General features: G+C 52.4%; 1 pseudogene; it reads left to right on the top strand.

Annotated features, from left to right (window-relative positions):
• The first annotated feature begins 11,099 nt into the window (after nucleotides 1-11,099).
• On the top strand, nucleotides 11,100-11,218 carry LOC112342275 (annotated as a pseudogene).
• The last annotated feature ends 3,782 nt before the right edge of the window (nucleotides 11,219-15,000 follow it).

Raw genomic sequence — 15,000 nt, 5'->3', positions numbered from 1 at the left:
ACGTGGGGGTGAAAGCCCAAAGCGCTTGTCTCCCTGGGGCGTGGTAGGCCGCGAGCACCGGAAGGATAGTGGGGGATGGGAGCGTTGGGCAGCCAAGGTTAGACCTCGGGTTGCCCAGCTCCACACCCCCAGCTGGACTTCCAGTGCATGTGCGGGCTGCCGGGCTCCATGGACCTTGCGTGCACCATGTCGGAGTCGGACTTGGGTTCCGGCTTGGACATGGACACGTGGGGTGAAAGCCCAAAGCGCTTGTCTCCTTGGGGCGTGGTAGGCCGCGAGCACCGGAAGGATAGTGGGGGATGGGAGTGTGGGCGGCCAAGGTCAGACCTCGGGTTGCCCAGCTCCACACCCCCTGCTGGACTTCCAGCGCATGCGCGGGCTCCTGCCTGCTCGGACTTGGGCTTGAAGTTAGGCTCGAGCACGTACTCGGGCTTTTGCTCGGGCTCGCGTTCAGACTTGGCTCCTGCTCAGGCTCAAGCTTGAACTCGGACTGGGACAAACAGCCATAAGCTGTTGTCCCAGAAAGAGGAGGGACTTTCGTACCTGTAGGATGATGGGTGGGGAGTGGAGGCTCTCGGGCAGTTGGGGTTGAACCACGGCTGCCCAGCTCTGCTTCCCATACAAATGAGAGTTGGCTCGCTTGCCAGGGTCACGTCGTGGTGCTTCGATGGCTCCCCTTGTGTGCCTCACCTTGTGGGCTTCCCGTGCCCACCGGCCGAAGGAAACAGTGCTCAGCTGCTCTGGTGGCAAGCACGTGCAGCATCCGTCCAGGTGTTACCCGATCGGCGATCCAGACGCGGAACTCCCGACGTGGAATGCCTGGGCGGTGTCGCATGTGTGAGTGCTCGTGGCCTTTGGCCGGTGGCGTGGGGGGGGCCCCCCCAGTATTGATGGGGGGTGGGGTTGTGCAAGGGTTTTCGGCCGCGGAGAGAGCCTTGGCGTGGCTTCCCTGGCACCCGCTCCAGCGTTCGGCAGAGTCGTGCTGTGTGGTCCATGGGCATGGCCTTGGGGCCACATCCGCACGCCTGTTGGGCGAGGGGGAGGGAGGCAGCAGTGTGGTCCTCCGGGCTTCCAAGGGAAGCAAGCCTCGGAGCCGGCGCGGCTGCTTGGCAAGGGCCAGCGTCACGCGGCGGGAAAGGGGAGGGGCCCCCACCTGCCGTGCGACGGAGGGAGGAAGGGGGGAGGACTCTCCCGGGCCCAAACCGCGCGGAGAAGCCTCAGCCTGCGTGCGTGTGAGGGAGGGGGGGAAGGCCCTGCCCGCCTGCCACGTGGCACAAAAGGCGGGGGGAGGGGAAAAAAAAGTGGCCCGGAATGTCTGGGGCCCAAAACGCGCGATTTCTCATGGGCTTGCAACAGGGGAGACAGCCGGTTTAGGGTTTAGGGTTTAGGGTTTAGGGTTTCCCTAAACCCTAAACCTGCATGGGCTTGCAACAGGGGAGACAGCCGTGGCGACTCATGTTCCGGCAAAGCCTTCTAGCGATACGCCCTAAACACAATGCAGCCAAACCGTGGGAGGAGGACCCACGGTGGCTCTTCGCAGAAGGGCCGACGCAGGTAGTGAGAGGGGGCAACTTTGTCCAGAGCCTTCACCGACTGTGGAGAGCCTTTCCGCTGGAGCAAACACCACCGACCAGGGCTGAGGAGTGGCTTAACCAGCCTCTGTTTTTCAATGCATTGTTCAATATGGGAGGTGTGACACTGGGACAAGAGACACACCACACGATCTGGAGGAAAATGCATGCAAACGGATTCCGGACAATGAAGCAACTGGTGGGAGTAATCGACAGGGATTGGTGGCGAACAGCGCGAAGGACTCAAGTGTTTGGACCTTGGAAGAGACGTAACATCCTGCTGGACGTTCTGCGACTCCTCCGAGTGGTGAACAACACGAAAGCAGGGACAAAGTGGCCGAGAAGGTGCCTTCAAGCAGGGGACTTTGTGGCGATCCAGCGGCAAACAGAGTGGGAGGAACACGATGCTGTGCGATGTCCACTAGGGACGTGGACTCGAGCATTCACTGCGCCTACACCAGCATGGGAAGAAGGGGACGTTGAGGTGTGGTTCGTCACTGCACCAGAGCTCAACATAGGACTGCCGTTTCGCATCACGAGAGGAGACACGCTTCTCCCGATGGGTGAGAAACAAGAGATGCCGGATGTCACGGACGATGAGGTACGTGGGAGGATTCGTGTGCTCAGGCAATCACCCAAGAGGCTGGACGTGGTGGACTCGGAAGACCTACTGGAGGGCGATGGATCACTGATATGGTGGCGACAGCAACTACTAGAAGATCTGGACTGGGACCCAGCCGCATGGCAACGAGGGACAAGAAACTTTTTCTCCTATGCAGTCAAGGAAGCGCGGAATGGACTACTGACATCACGAGAGGAGGCAAGAGAGGAGATTCCGAAGCTGTGGCAGAAGTGGATAGCACAGGGGGTCGATGCGGAGCAAGTGGTGGACAACACGATTCACTTCTGGAAGCTGCCCGTGCAGGAAAAAGTGAAAGTCACCTCGTGGTTGGTAGCGAACAATGGCCTTCCGGTTGGACAGCGATTCCAGGACGACGCAAGTCGCAGGTGCAGGGAGTGTGGCGAACTCGAGACAGTCAAGCATGCGCTGTGGGAGTGTGACACTGCAAAGGAGGTGTGGTGCCAGATTATTAAGGCAGGGAAGGAGCTGGGCGCGACACAGGATTTCGAGGCCCGCAGTGGGGACGTGCTTCACTGGTTCGAGGAAGTGAGGGGTCCTGCCCAGGGCCCAGCCCTGCGGCACATCAGGTGTAGAGGACGACACGGCTGGGGGATTCAAGTCCGGTGGGATATGACCGGGGCGGAGGTAGGAGTCCCCGTGTGGGAGGCGCTTGGCCATGCTCGATGGGCGATATGGCGTGCAACGGGAGTCCAGGCCCTTTGGGAAGCACGTAACCGGGCGCGCTTCGACAGGACACAGGTCAGAGTATCACAGGTGCTGGCGGAGTGGTGGAGACTTACACTGGCGGCAGTACGGCTTCACCATGCTATCCTCCGGGATAGGGGGAAGCTCGAGAGGCTCGAGGAGTGGCAGAAAGCATGGATACCATGTTTTGGTAGAGGAGATCACAAGGAGGTTCGTTGGAGATGGCACCCCCCGGAGTCGATATTGCGGTCAGCACGAAGGGGGGACGTGGATCTGGACGCGATACGACGGAGACGACCGCAGCCGCTTTTACTGCAGGCCTAGTCTCACTTTAGATGAGGGAGATCCCACTAGGTAACATGAGATTTGGGCAGCATGCCCAGTTTTTGTATTAATCCCTACGGGACATTGGGGAATGTACATACACGTTTCACCAAAACGCGCGATTTTTCGCGAAAAGTTGGGAAGGTACCACGTGTTCCGCGGGCTTTTTTTGGGGCCCAAAACGCGCGATTTTCACGAAAAGTTGGGGAGGTACCCCGCATTTCGCGGGGCGCGTTTTGGGGCCCAAAACGCGCGATTTTTCGCGAAAAGTTGGGAAGGTACTGTCGCGAATGTGACTTCAGGTATCGAAAGATACTTGTCGACCGGTCCTTACGGACACTCTCTCCTTACTGCCATGACGGCAGGAGGTCGGTACTGCTGGTTCCCTTTATTGGCCCCTCTTGTCCAAGTGTTAGTTTACTGGGCTTAGCATCTGTACTTAGCCAGATGGACATAAGGTAGGAACTCCTATGTGTTTCTAGCTGAGCATTCTCGGCCTGGCTCTTAGTTCTCTTTTGCTCTGTCTTGCACTGGCTTGGCAAGAACCCTCGCATATTGAGACTAGTCCCTCAATATCGCTGGATGATAGCTTACCGTGTCTGCCAAACACTCTCGCTATCACGCCCTTTGTGTTGGTCTCATTTTGGTCCCAAATACTATTTATGGAAAGTGTCTAGATTAGCTCATTTGGCATATCTACGGAGTGTAGAGATCGGCCTGAACACAATGGTGTTCGTCCTGTGTCCAAATTCGCAATCTAAGGACATTCCATATTTAGTAAGTTTCGGACTTGTCCCAGAGACTAACTCCTGGTACTAAGGGAGGCTTGGGGTGAAAGCCCAAAGCGTGTGTCCCTCAAGGGGGGGGGGCTGTGGGGGGTTCCAAATGTATAGTAGGGATAGTGGTTGGAATGCATGTCCGACCACCTGAGACATTAGTTTGGCTCCCGCTGGGCTGTGTCGCTCCTTGTTCTGCGTCCGGCTTGGGTCTAAGCCCAAGCTCCATGCCGCTCTAGTCAATGGAGTACCCTCCTCCTTGCGTTAGGCCACCGGTATGCCAAAATTGTGCCAGACTCCGTCTGACACCATTTTGCGTGCAGGTGCTGGATACGGGGAGCTGGTGCTCATGGGATTGCACCGGACCCTCGTTTCGTAGCGCAACGGGCTTGGAGTTCGGCTCCAAATTCAGGTGCGCTACATTTGGTATCAGAGGGATTGTCTCAGCGATTCCTATCCAACTTTTGTCGGATTTTCTGACTCAAGTTGCATACGCAGAGACTTTTCTAGTAGATCCAAAGCGACCTGTGTAGGATTAGTTGGATTACACCATTCGGTAAGAACGTTGTATGCATGTTCAGTTACTGATAGAGACATGCATGCAGCTAGCGGGATGGTGAAACGGAACCGTGCTGATGACGCTGAAACCTCTAGACGGGCGAATCGAGAGGAGGAAACTCCTAATAGAGATGCTGCGGAAGAGGCTGAGGCTGAGTCAGAAGAGGAAGAGCCGGTTGCTGCGGCGCTGCAGCGAACGGCTCAGGAAGTCGAGATCGAGAATTTGCGAAAGGAGATTCGCAAATTGAAGAAGGAGAACAAGAAGAGGAAGAAAGAGGCTGAGGCAGCTAAACCAGCTAAGCCTAAGCAACCGGACTCCTCTTCGAGTTCTGAGGATGATGAAGTTCTGCAGCCGCCCCCGGTTGCACGAGTTTCAAAGTTCAAGCCCCCAAAACCACCCAACTTCAGAGGCATGCGGGACTATCAGGTTTTGGAAGACTGGGTCTACGATATGGAGAACTACTTCATAGCGGCAGACGTAGATGATCGTACGAAAGTTGCGTGCGCGCAATCCTTTCTCACCGATCATGCCAAAACTTGGTGGCGCCAAGTGTGTGTTGAAAAAGGGCAGACTAGAAGTTGGACCAAGATGCGGTCTCGTATCCGTAAGGAATACTTGCCGGATGATCTTGGTCTGAGACTTCGCGCGGAGCTGCGGCGGTTAAAGCAGCGAGGTGATCTCATGCATTACGTTAATGCGTTTGCTCAGAAGCGCATTATGATTGCAAATATGAGTGACGAAGATGCTCGAAGTTATTTTCTGGAGGGTTTAAGTTCACTTTCTCGCAATGAGATTTTGAAGTTTAAGCCAAAGACGTATCTGGAGTGTAAGGAGGCAGCACAGCAAGTTGCCTTTAGTCACTCACTCATAGAACAATATCAGCAACCGTATGCTGGTAACTCGGACAAGAATAGGAATTCTGGGAATAAACAAGGTGATCGGAAACAGAGGGTGGAAAGTAGGTTCTGCCCTGGAGGCTCACAAGCAACGGTTAACAAAGGTGGTGGTGGTTGGAGACCACCAGCAGCTTCTTCTGGTCCTAGGCCCTCTGTTCCTCCTCCTGGTGGGTACAAGCAGCAGCAACTTGCAAAACCTGCTCCTAGCGGAACGGGTAGTGTGGGTCATTGCTTCCATTGTGGAGAGTCGGGACATAGGTCTTCGGATTGTCCCAACAAGCATAAGACAAGGTCTCGGGTTAATGTCATGAGGGAAGACGGTGGTGGTGAAGCTGAAGGAGTTGACGAGTTGGTCAATGCAGACTATGAGGAAGAAGAGGTGAGTAACTTTCGTTGCTTTCCTCAAGCTTTTCTTGCAGTCAATGCAAACACTGATCCGTTGATGTATCTGGTAGGCTTTGTCCGTGGACACCGAATCCGAGTGATGATTGACACGGGAGCTACGCACAGCGTGATATCCGAAGACTTAGTTAAGTTGTTAGGATTAAATGCTGAGCAAATGTCGCCTATGCACTTCCGGTTTGCGGAAGGTGGGCAAGTAGCCAGAAAGTTTGTGAGTGATGTTCCAATAAAGATATCCAAGTGGAAAGAAAGAGTGGACTTGGTAGTGTTGAAGATACCAGATTTTCAGATGGTGTTTGGTATGGATTTCTTCAACAAGTATATAAAAGGGATTTATGGTGCTGGACAAAGTCGTATTACATTGAAGTCCGAAGGACAACCCGATGTGTCCTTCCAGTTGCAAAAGTGTTCCTCAAAGGATTGGGATGGAAAGTTCCTGACTGCGAGGGCCGCTCAAAAAGCAAATAAGAGGGGATGTCGGACCTTTTGGGTTCAAGTGATGGAAGCGGAAAGTGTGGGTGACTCTGTTCGAATTGGCGACGGGGTTGATCCTGTACCAAAGAAGATATTGGAGTTGTTGGCGCAGAATCAGGATATCTTCCCGAAGGATTCTCCACCAGGGCTACCCCCTAGCCGTGAGGTTGATCATCGGATTGAGGTTATTCCGGGTTCTAAACCGCCTACGAAAGCTCCATATCGGTTGAACATCAAGGAAATGGCTGAACTCAAGAAGCAACTCACAGAGCTTCTTGACAAAGGTCATATCCGACCCAGCAAGTCACCTTATGGAGCACCAATCCTTTTTGTTATGAAAAAGGATGGAACCATGAGGATGTGTATTGACTATCGGGCACTCAATAAGATCACGGTCAAGAACAGTTATCCTTTGCCTCGCATTGATGACTTGTTTGACCAACTCTTAAAGGCTAAGTATTTTACGCGACTTGATTTGCGGTCCGGGTATCATCAGATACGGGTGGCGGATCAGGATGTGGAGAAGACAGCCTTTAAGACTCGGTACGGATCTTACGAGTTCCTTGTCATGCCATTCGGGTTATGCAATGCTCCAGCAACGTTCAGCACTATGATGGATAGAATATTCGGAGATTATTTGGACGCATTTGTTGTCCTATATATTGACGATGTTCTAGTCTTCAGCGAGACGTTGGAGGATCATTTGAAACACTTGGAGCTGGTGTTTCAGAAGTTGCGCGAACACAAACTATATGCTAAGGAAAGCAAATGCGCTTTTGGTCAATTGCGCGTAAACTTTCTCGGACATATAGTTAGTGGTGGCGTGATTGAAGTCGATCCAAAGAAAGTGGAAGCGGTGAAGTCCTGGGAAATTCTGACCACTGTATCAGATGTTCGTTCCTTTCTCGGTTTGGCGGGATACTATCGCAAGTTTGTCCGCAATTTTGCAAGAATTGCTCTTCCGTTGACTGAGTTGACGAAGAGTAGTATTCCGTTTCATTGGACACCAGCTTGCCAGCGTGCTTTTGTACGATTGAAGGAGATCTTGACTACGGTTCCTGTTCTCAGGATCCCAGATCTTGATAAACCCTTCGAGGTGCATTGTGATGCGTCTGGATATGCTATTGGTGCCGTGTTACAGCAAGATTGTGACAAAGCGGTTGGTGTTACGCTAAGGCGACATGGTTGTCCCGTTGCGTTCTATTCCAAGAAATTGGATGAAACCCAACGAAGATGGCCAACGCATGAGAAAGAAATGTTTGCTATAGTGTCGGCCTTGGAACACTGGAGACACTACTTGGGTGGACACACCAAGGTTTATACAGATAGTAACACACTAAGCTACTTTGCTACGCAGCCTAAGCTTACGCCGAAGCAGGCTCGTTGGCAAGAGAAGCTTGCTAGATATGATATTGAAATCATATATAAACCTGGTAAAGACAATATTGTTCCGGATGCGTTGAGTCGTCAAGCTCAATTCCGGGCAATATCGGCAATCAGTTCGGACTGGTTGGAAGACGTTCGGGCTTCATATGGAAGTGATCCATTGGCGAAGGCAATCTTATGCCGTGCGGGGTTGTTGAAGCAGAGCCCTGGTAGCGAGGCAGCAAAAGTTGCTAGTCGCACTAATGCGAAACTTCACTTCTCAGTTCGGGATGGGCTTATATTCTATAAGCAAGAAAGATTGTATCTTCCCTCTAAGGATCTTCAGCAGTTATTTCTGCGGGAACATCATGATGTTCCGGCAGCGGGACATGGTGGACAGCGAAAGACTCTAGCTTCGTTGAAAAAGGGATTTTTCTGGTCTGGTATGGAAGGTGATGTAGCGGACTATGTCCGTTCCTGCCCTATATGCCAGCAATGTAAGCGCAAAGCTGAGAAGCAGGCTGGAAAGTTGCAGTGCATTCCAGCACTGGCATGGCCATTTCAAAGTGTGACACTTGATTTCGTCACTTGTTTGCCGAAGTCTAAAGGTTATGATACTTTGATGGTGGTTGTGGATCGGTTGTCGAAGATTGCACACTTCATTCCAACTGTGGGAACAGTGAATGCGAAACAAGCAGCAAAGCTCTTTTTCCATGAAGTAGTGCGAGTTCGTGGTCTTCCTGAAGAGATGATCTCAGATAGAGATTCAAGGTTTACGGGGAAGTTTTGGGGCACACTGTTCCAGTTGTTTGGTACCAAGTTGAAGTTTAGTACGGCTTATCATCCTCAAACTGATGGGCAAACCGAACGTGTGAATGCTCAAGTTGAGGATTATCTACGGTACTATGTCGCGGCGGACCAACGCGACTGGGTTGAGCATTTGGATACAGCAGAAATATGTTATAACAACACATTTCACAGCGCTATCGGCTGTTCTCCATGGGAGATGCTGCAAGGAAATGCTCGTGGGGTTCCTCAACAGATTGTTGTACCGAAACCAATGTCCGAAGTGTTGGTTCCAGCCGTTGAGACTTATGCGGAGCAGCTACATCAAGGTTGGTCTAGAGCAACTGAGGCGATGGGCAAAGCTCAAAATAGGTATCGACGTGATAAGGATCAGCATCGTCGGGATGTATCCTATCAAGTGGGAGATCGGGTGTGGCTATCTTCCCGAAACTTGAACATTAAGGGATCTTTGTCTCGGAAGCTGTTACCGCGATATGTTGGACCTTATCGGGTGTTGAAACGCATTGGTGATGTATCCTATAAGTTGGATCTTCCGGATGAGTTATCTCAGCTACATGATGTGTTTCATGTCAGTTTACTGGCACCATATCATGCTGCTGTCGAACGCTCTACGGATTTGCGTCCTCCGCCAGTAATCGTGGATGGTGAACCAGAGTATGAAGCTGAATCTATCTTAGATTCTCGATTTCGAAGACGGGCTCATGCGAAGGAATATCTCGTTAAGTGGAAAGGTTACCCGACTTGTGAATCAACTTGGGAACCTCTTAGGAATCTTACACATGCTCGTGAGCTTGTCACGGAGTATGAGAAACGTAATAAAAACTAGCTTTTGTAAATCTTGTAATAAATCTTGCAAATTAATAAAATACTATATTTCTATAATCAAAGTGTCGTTTCTCTCGTTCATTAGTACTTGGGTCAGTTTTGGCAGCCTGACTTCGGCACTTCGGTGCATGGGTTCAATCCATAACCATGGGGATAACTATTATAGACTGATCACAAGTCCCCGCCTCTCTCTCGATGACTCATTTTCGAAAAGGGGCGTGGTCGTGTAAACAACTTAATCTGCCAGTTTATAGTAGTTATCTAAATCTTCCCGACGGGGTTGATTTCTTGCTCAGGGGAAGTTGGGCCTCTGGCCTTCTCCCTATGTCCCTGCAGGCAGGGATGTATCATTCCTTTGTAAGCCGAGTGGTCCTCGGAGCAGCAAGGGTGGCTAAATTTGCTAGTCATTTCCTTGTCGGTGACGGCCGGAGGGTGTCTGAGTCTTAACGTCTTTGGACGTAGAGGAGAGGTAGTTCCATAACTCATTTAAGTCGGTGTGTTTCCCACATAGTGTGCTTTCCGTTAACTTTCGGAGTTGTTTCCTTGACGGTTTGCTAGACTCGGGTATGCATCGACGAGGACGTCGATCTTCCCCAAGGGGGGGAGAGTGTCGCGAATGTGACTTCAGGTATCGAAAGATACTTGTCGACCGGTCCTTACGGACACTCTCTCCTTACTGCCATGACGGCAGGAGGTCGGTACTGCTGGTTCCCTTTATTGGCCCCTCTTGTCCAAGTGTTAGTTTACTGGGCTTAGCATCTGTACTTAGCCAGATGGACATAAGGTAGGAACTCCTATGTGTTTCTAGCTGAGCATTCTCGGCCTGGCTCTTAGTTCTCTTTTGCTCTGTCTTGCACTGGCTTGGCAAGAACCCTCGCATATTGAGACTAGTCCCTCAATATCGCTGGATGATAGCTTACCGTGTCTGCCAAACACTCTCGCTATCACGCCCTTTGTGTTGGTCTCATTTTGGTCCCAAATACTATTTATGGAAAGTGTCTAGATTAGCTCATTTGGCATATCTACGGAGTGTAGAGATCGGCCTGAACACAATGGTGTTCGTCCTGTGTCCAAATTCGCAATCTAAGGACATTCCATATTTAGTAAGTTTCGGACTTGTCCCAGAGACTAACTCCTGGTACTAAGGGAGGCTTGGGGTGAAAGCCCAAAGCGTGTGTCCCTCAAGGGGGGGGGGCTGTGGGGGGTTCCAAATGTATAGTAGGGATAGTGGTTGGAATGCATGTCCGACCACCTGAGACATTAGTTTGGCTCCCGCTGGGCTGTGTCGCTCCTTGTTCTGCGTCCGGCTTGGGTCTAAGCCCAAGCTCCACGCCGCTCTAGTCAGTGGAGTACCCTCCTCCTTGCGTTAGGCCACCGGTATGCCAAAATTGTGCCAGACTCCGTCTGACACCATTTTGCGTGCAGGTGCTGGATACGGGGAGCTGGTGCTCATGGGATTGCACCGGACCCTCGTTTCGTAGCGCAACGGGCTTGGAGTTCGGCTCCAAATTCAGGTGCGCTACAGGTACCATGTGTTCCGCGGGCTTTTTTGGGCCCAAAACGCGTGATTTTCACGAAAAGTTGGGGAGGTACCCCGCATTTCGCAGCGTGCATTTTGGGGCCCAAAACACGGTCTTCGTGAATTGTTGGGGAGGTACCACACGTCCCGCAGGTTTTTTGGCACCCAAAAAGAACACTGGATTGTGGAGGTACACTGCAGCTTTGGATCAGCTGCCCCACACTATAAGAGTAGGGGGAGTGTGAAATATTTCAGAGTGGGTTCAAACTGTGACTATGGCACTGGATCCCATCAGACCTCCAAAGTTAAGCGTCCCTGGGCTTGAATAGTACTGGGCTGGGTGACCACCCGGGAAGTCCAAGTGACCCCCTCTTTTTTTTTTCCTTACAAGTCATTTATTTTTGTAAGATCACTGTTTTAATATATAAACTTTGAGTATTTTTCCATAGCATATAAGTGTATGGTCTTTAAATACTACTTACAATTGTGAATGTAAGGTGTATTTGCCAAATTGTGTCGTTAGCTAGTTATTAACTAGGATATAAGTTAGAAATAATGTGTTGGTGATTGTCACCACGTGGCATGGCAAGCAAGTCCAAACATATGTGTGTCACGTGGCATACAAGGTCAAGGACACTAAACTCTAACTATGAGAACAAGCCAAAGGGCATGCCACGTGTCAATGTGACACATTGAAAACCATAAAACTCAGAACAAACCAAAGCACATGCCACGTGTCAATGTGGCACACATTGAAAACCATAAAACTCTATGAGAACAAACCAAAGGGCATGCCACGTGTCAATGTGGCACACATTGAAAACCATAAAACTCTATGAGATCAAACCAAAGACCATGCCACGTGTCAAAATAAAACTCGGATATATCCAGGGCTAGACACATCCAGGGCTGGACATGTCGGGGGCCCGACATATCGGGTGCCCGACATGTCCGGGGCCAGACATGTCCGGGCCCGGATATATCCGGGGCCTGACATGTCCGGGTGCCCGACATGTCCGGGGCCGGACATGTCCGGGCCCGGATATATCCGGGGCCCGACATGTCCGGGGCCCGACATATCGGGTGCCCGACATGTCCGGGGCCAGACATGTCCGGGCCCGGATATATCCAGGGCCCGACATGTCCGGGGCCCGATATCTCTGGGTGCCCGACATGTCCGGGGCCCGACATAACGGGTGCCCGACATGTCCGGGGCCCGGATATATCTGGGGCCCGACATGTCTGGGGACCCACATATCTGGGCCCGGACATGTCCGGGGCCTAAGGTATGCCACGTGGCATACAAGTGCAAAAGAGGTATTTTCCAATGTTATGTCACGTGGCATGCAACCTCCAAGATGCCACCTTTCCAAGGGTTTGCCACGTGGCATCCATAAGTACCACCTCTCCAAGGGTTTATCACGTGGCATGCAACCTCCAAGATGCACCTTTCCAAGGGTTTGCCACGTGGCATGCAACCTCCAAGATGCACCTTTCCAAGGGTTTGCCACGTGGCATCCATAGGTACCACCTCTCCAAGGGTTTGTCACGTGGCATGCAACCTCGAAGATGCCATCTTTCCAAGGGTTTGCCATGTGGCATCCATAGGTACCACCTCTCCAAGGGTTTACCACGTGGCATGCAACCTCCAAGATGCCACCTCTCCAAGGGTTTGGCACGTGGCATGCTATAAGTACATAAAAGTATGCCACGTGGCATGCCACCTCATCCAAACCATCCGTCTGAATGCCACCTTCTAAAAGGTATAGCTCATGGCATATAAATTGCTCAAAATGTATGCCACGTGGCAAACCCTACCCTACCCTAAACCCTAAACCCTACGCTTGCACATGGCATAGTGTTGCGTTCCATACATTGAGCCAGTGTGCCATCTTTAGAGCACGTGGAATAACACGTGGCGATATAAGTTACTACGAAAAAAAACAACTCAAAAACATCCAACTTTAGCCGAAATATGAGTTGGCAACACTACATTTACTACCATGACACCAAGCTCGAAATATGTCACGTGACTCTTACGTTGAAAAACCACTAAAAACGGCACATGTTACATGGCATGAACAGTGTGCCACGTGTCATCCGCTCCTAGGAGTCGTCTCGTGACACTCGGAAAAAAAAAGTAAGAAAAAATGACCACTTTTTCATTGTTGATGTTGCAGAAGTCGCAGCACTTCCAGATTCTAAGCCCGAACACTAATACATGCTGTGGGGTGAAAGCCCAAAGCGTGTGTCTCCCAGGGGGGGGGGGCTGTGGGGGGTTCCAAAAGTATAGTAGGGATAGTGTGGGTGTTGGAGGTCGGGTAGCCGAGGTGGAGTCCGAGTTGAACTCGGAGTCCGAGTCCGGGTCCGAATCCGGGCGAGCGAGTGCTCTTCACGTGGTATACTGCGTGCGGGGCGAGCTCAAAGTGGGCTTTGGCTTCTGGCTTTGGCTCGTGGCTCTGCTTTTGCTACCTGCAACATCACACTCCCTGCTCGCCACCACAATGCGCATTGGGACGGGTCCTGGTGAAAGCCGGGAGACTCGGATCTTTGCATGCGGTGGTGGTGGGCTGGCTGGCAGTTAATCCTCCTGATGTGGGGTGGTGTGTGCCTTTGGTAGAGGGCTGCACACCTATTGCTGTGGTGCAACACATGTGCTTGTGACGGGCACAAACTCCATAAGTCCAATCCAGGACTTGGGACTTGCTAGCCCCGAGAATGGCATCCATGCCACTCAACATTTGCACTTGGTCCAAGTGCTCCACGTGTCCGATCCCATGACCGACACTCAAAGGTACCACCGACATAGCAGCCCGTTACGCTAAGGCCATGCCCAATCACCTTTGCCACACTGGTAGTCCAATACCACTTGCATCACCGTCTTGGCTCTCCAAGACTAGGCAAACCATCCGTGAGTGGTCATCTCAGATCCACTCCTTAGCATCCTTAGGATGCCCACCGACAAGGGGAATAGCCTTCCCCAATATCCCTCTGTCAGTCCCCACTAAGTCCCTTTCTGCCCCTGGCCGTGTTCGCCAACACTGCCACTGGATCGAGACCCACAGGCCCGACCACTAAGTCCCACGGTCCTCTGGGACTTCCTCACCACACGACTGTGTCCTTGGTCACTACCCCAGAGGACTGCTCCTCTTCCTTTCCACAGTCTGGGCCTTTGGGACAACATTTCGGAACACCGTGGCCTTACGCGAGCCACTTGGGTACTCTCCTCGCCTTCTGCCCTTGGGTGCTCTAGCCATGGGCTTAGAGCGAGGTTCCGTTGAGCCACGCCTGGTATCCAAGTAGGTAGTGCCACCCACACTTGGACTGGGAGCATCGGCCAGTCGATCTCCCGGGGGAACTAGAGCCGGCTCTTGAACACTTCACCAAGCTACCCCGCTTGTCGGTCTGTGTTCACTCTAGTCTTGGACTTCCCAGTGGGCAGCTCATCACCCAACACTGGGTCCGGCCTTCCTGGGCCAAACTGGCCTTTCCTGGCCAAACTGGCTCCACTGCAGTCCTCCCCCTACTATACTTTTGGAGCTCACCAAACCCCCCAGGGTCTGGGAGACGAACGCTTTGGGCTTTCACCCTCTCAGGCTCCGGACTCGGACTCGGACTCGGACTCGGACTCGGACTCGGACTCGGACTCGGATTCGGACTCGGACTCGGGCTCGGGCTCGGTCTCAGCCTCGGCCTCGGTCTCGGTCTCGGTCCCGATCTCGGTCTCGGTCTCGGTCTTGGTCTCGGTCCCGGTCTCGGTCTCGGTCTCGACTGCGGACTCCATCTCGGACTCCATCTCGGACTCCATCTCGGACTCCATCTCGGGTCCATCTCGGGTCCATCTCGGACTCCATCTCGGACTCCATCTCGGGTCCATCTCGGACTCCATCTCGGACTCCATTTCAGGTCCATCTCGGGTCCACCTCGGACTCCATCTCGGACTCCATCTCGGGCTCCATCTCGGACTCCATCTCGGGTCCATCTCAGGTCCACCTCGGACTCCAACTTCGGACTCCATCTCGGACTCCATCTCGGACTCCATCTTCGGACTCCTTCTTCGGACTCCATCTCGGGTCTATCTCGGACTCCACTTCGGACTCCAACTCGGGTCCATCTCGGACTCCACTTCGGACTCCAACTCGGGTCCATCTCGGA

The sequence above is a fragment of the Selaginella moellendorffii genome, unplaced genomic scaffold (assembly GCF_000143415.4).
Source record: "Selaginella moellendorffii unplaced genomic scaffold, v1.0 SELMOscaffold_103, whole genome shotgun sequence".
NCBI lineage: Eukaryota > Viridiplantae > Streptophyta > Lycopodiopsida > Selaginellales > Selaginellaceae > Selaginella > Selaginella moellendorffii.
The sequence above is the reverse complement of the archived record's forward strand: the minus strand, read 5'-3'. Positions and strand labels throughout refer to the sequence as shown.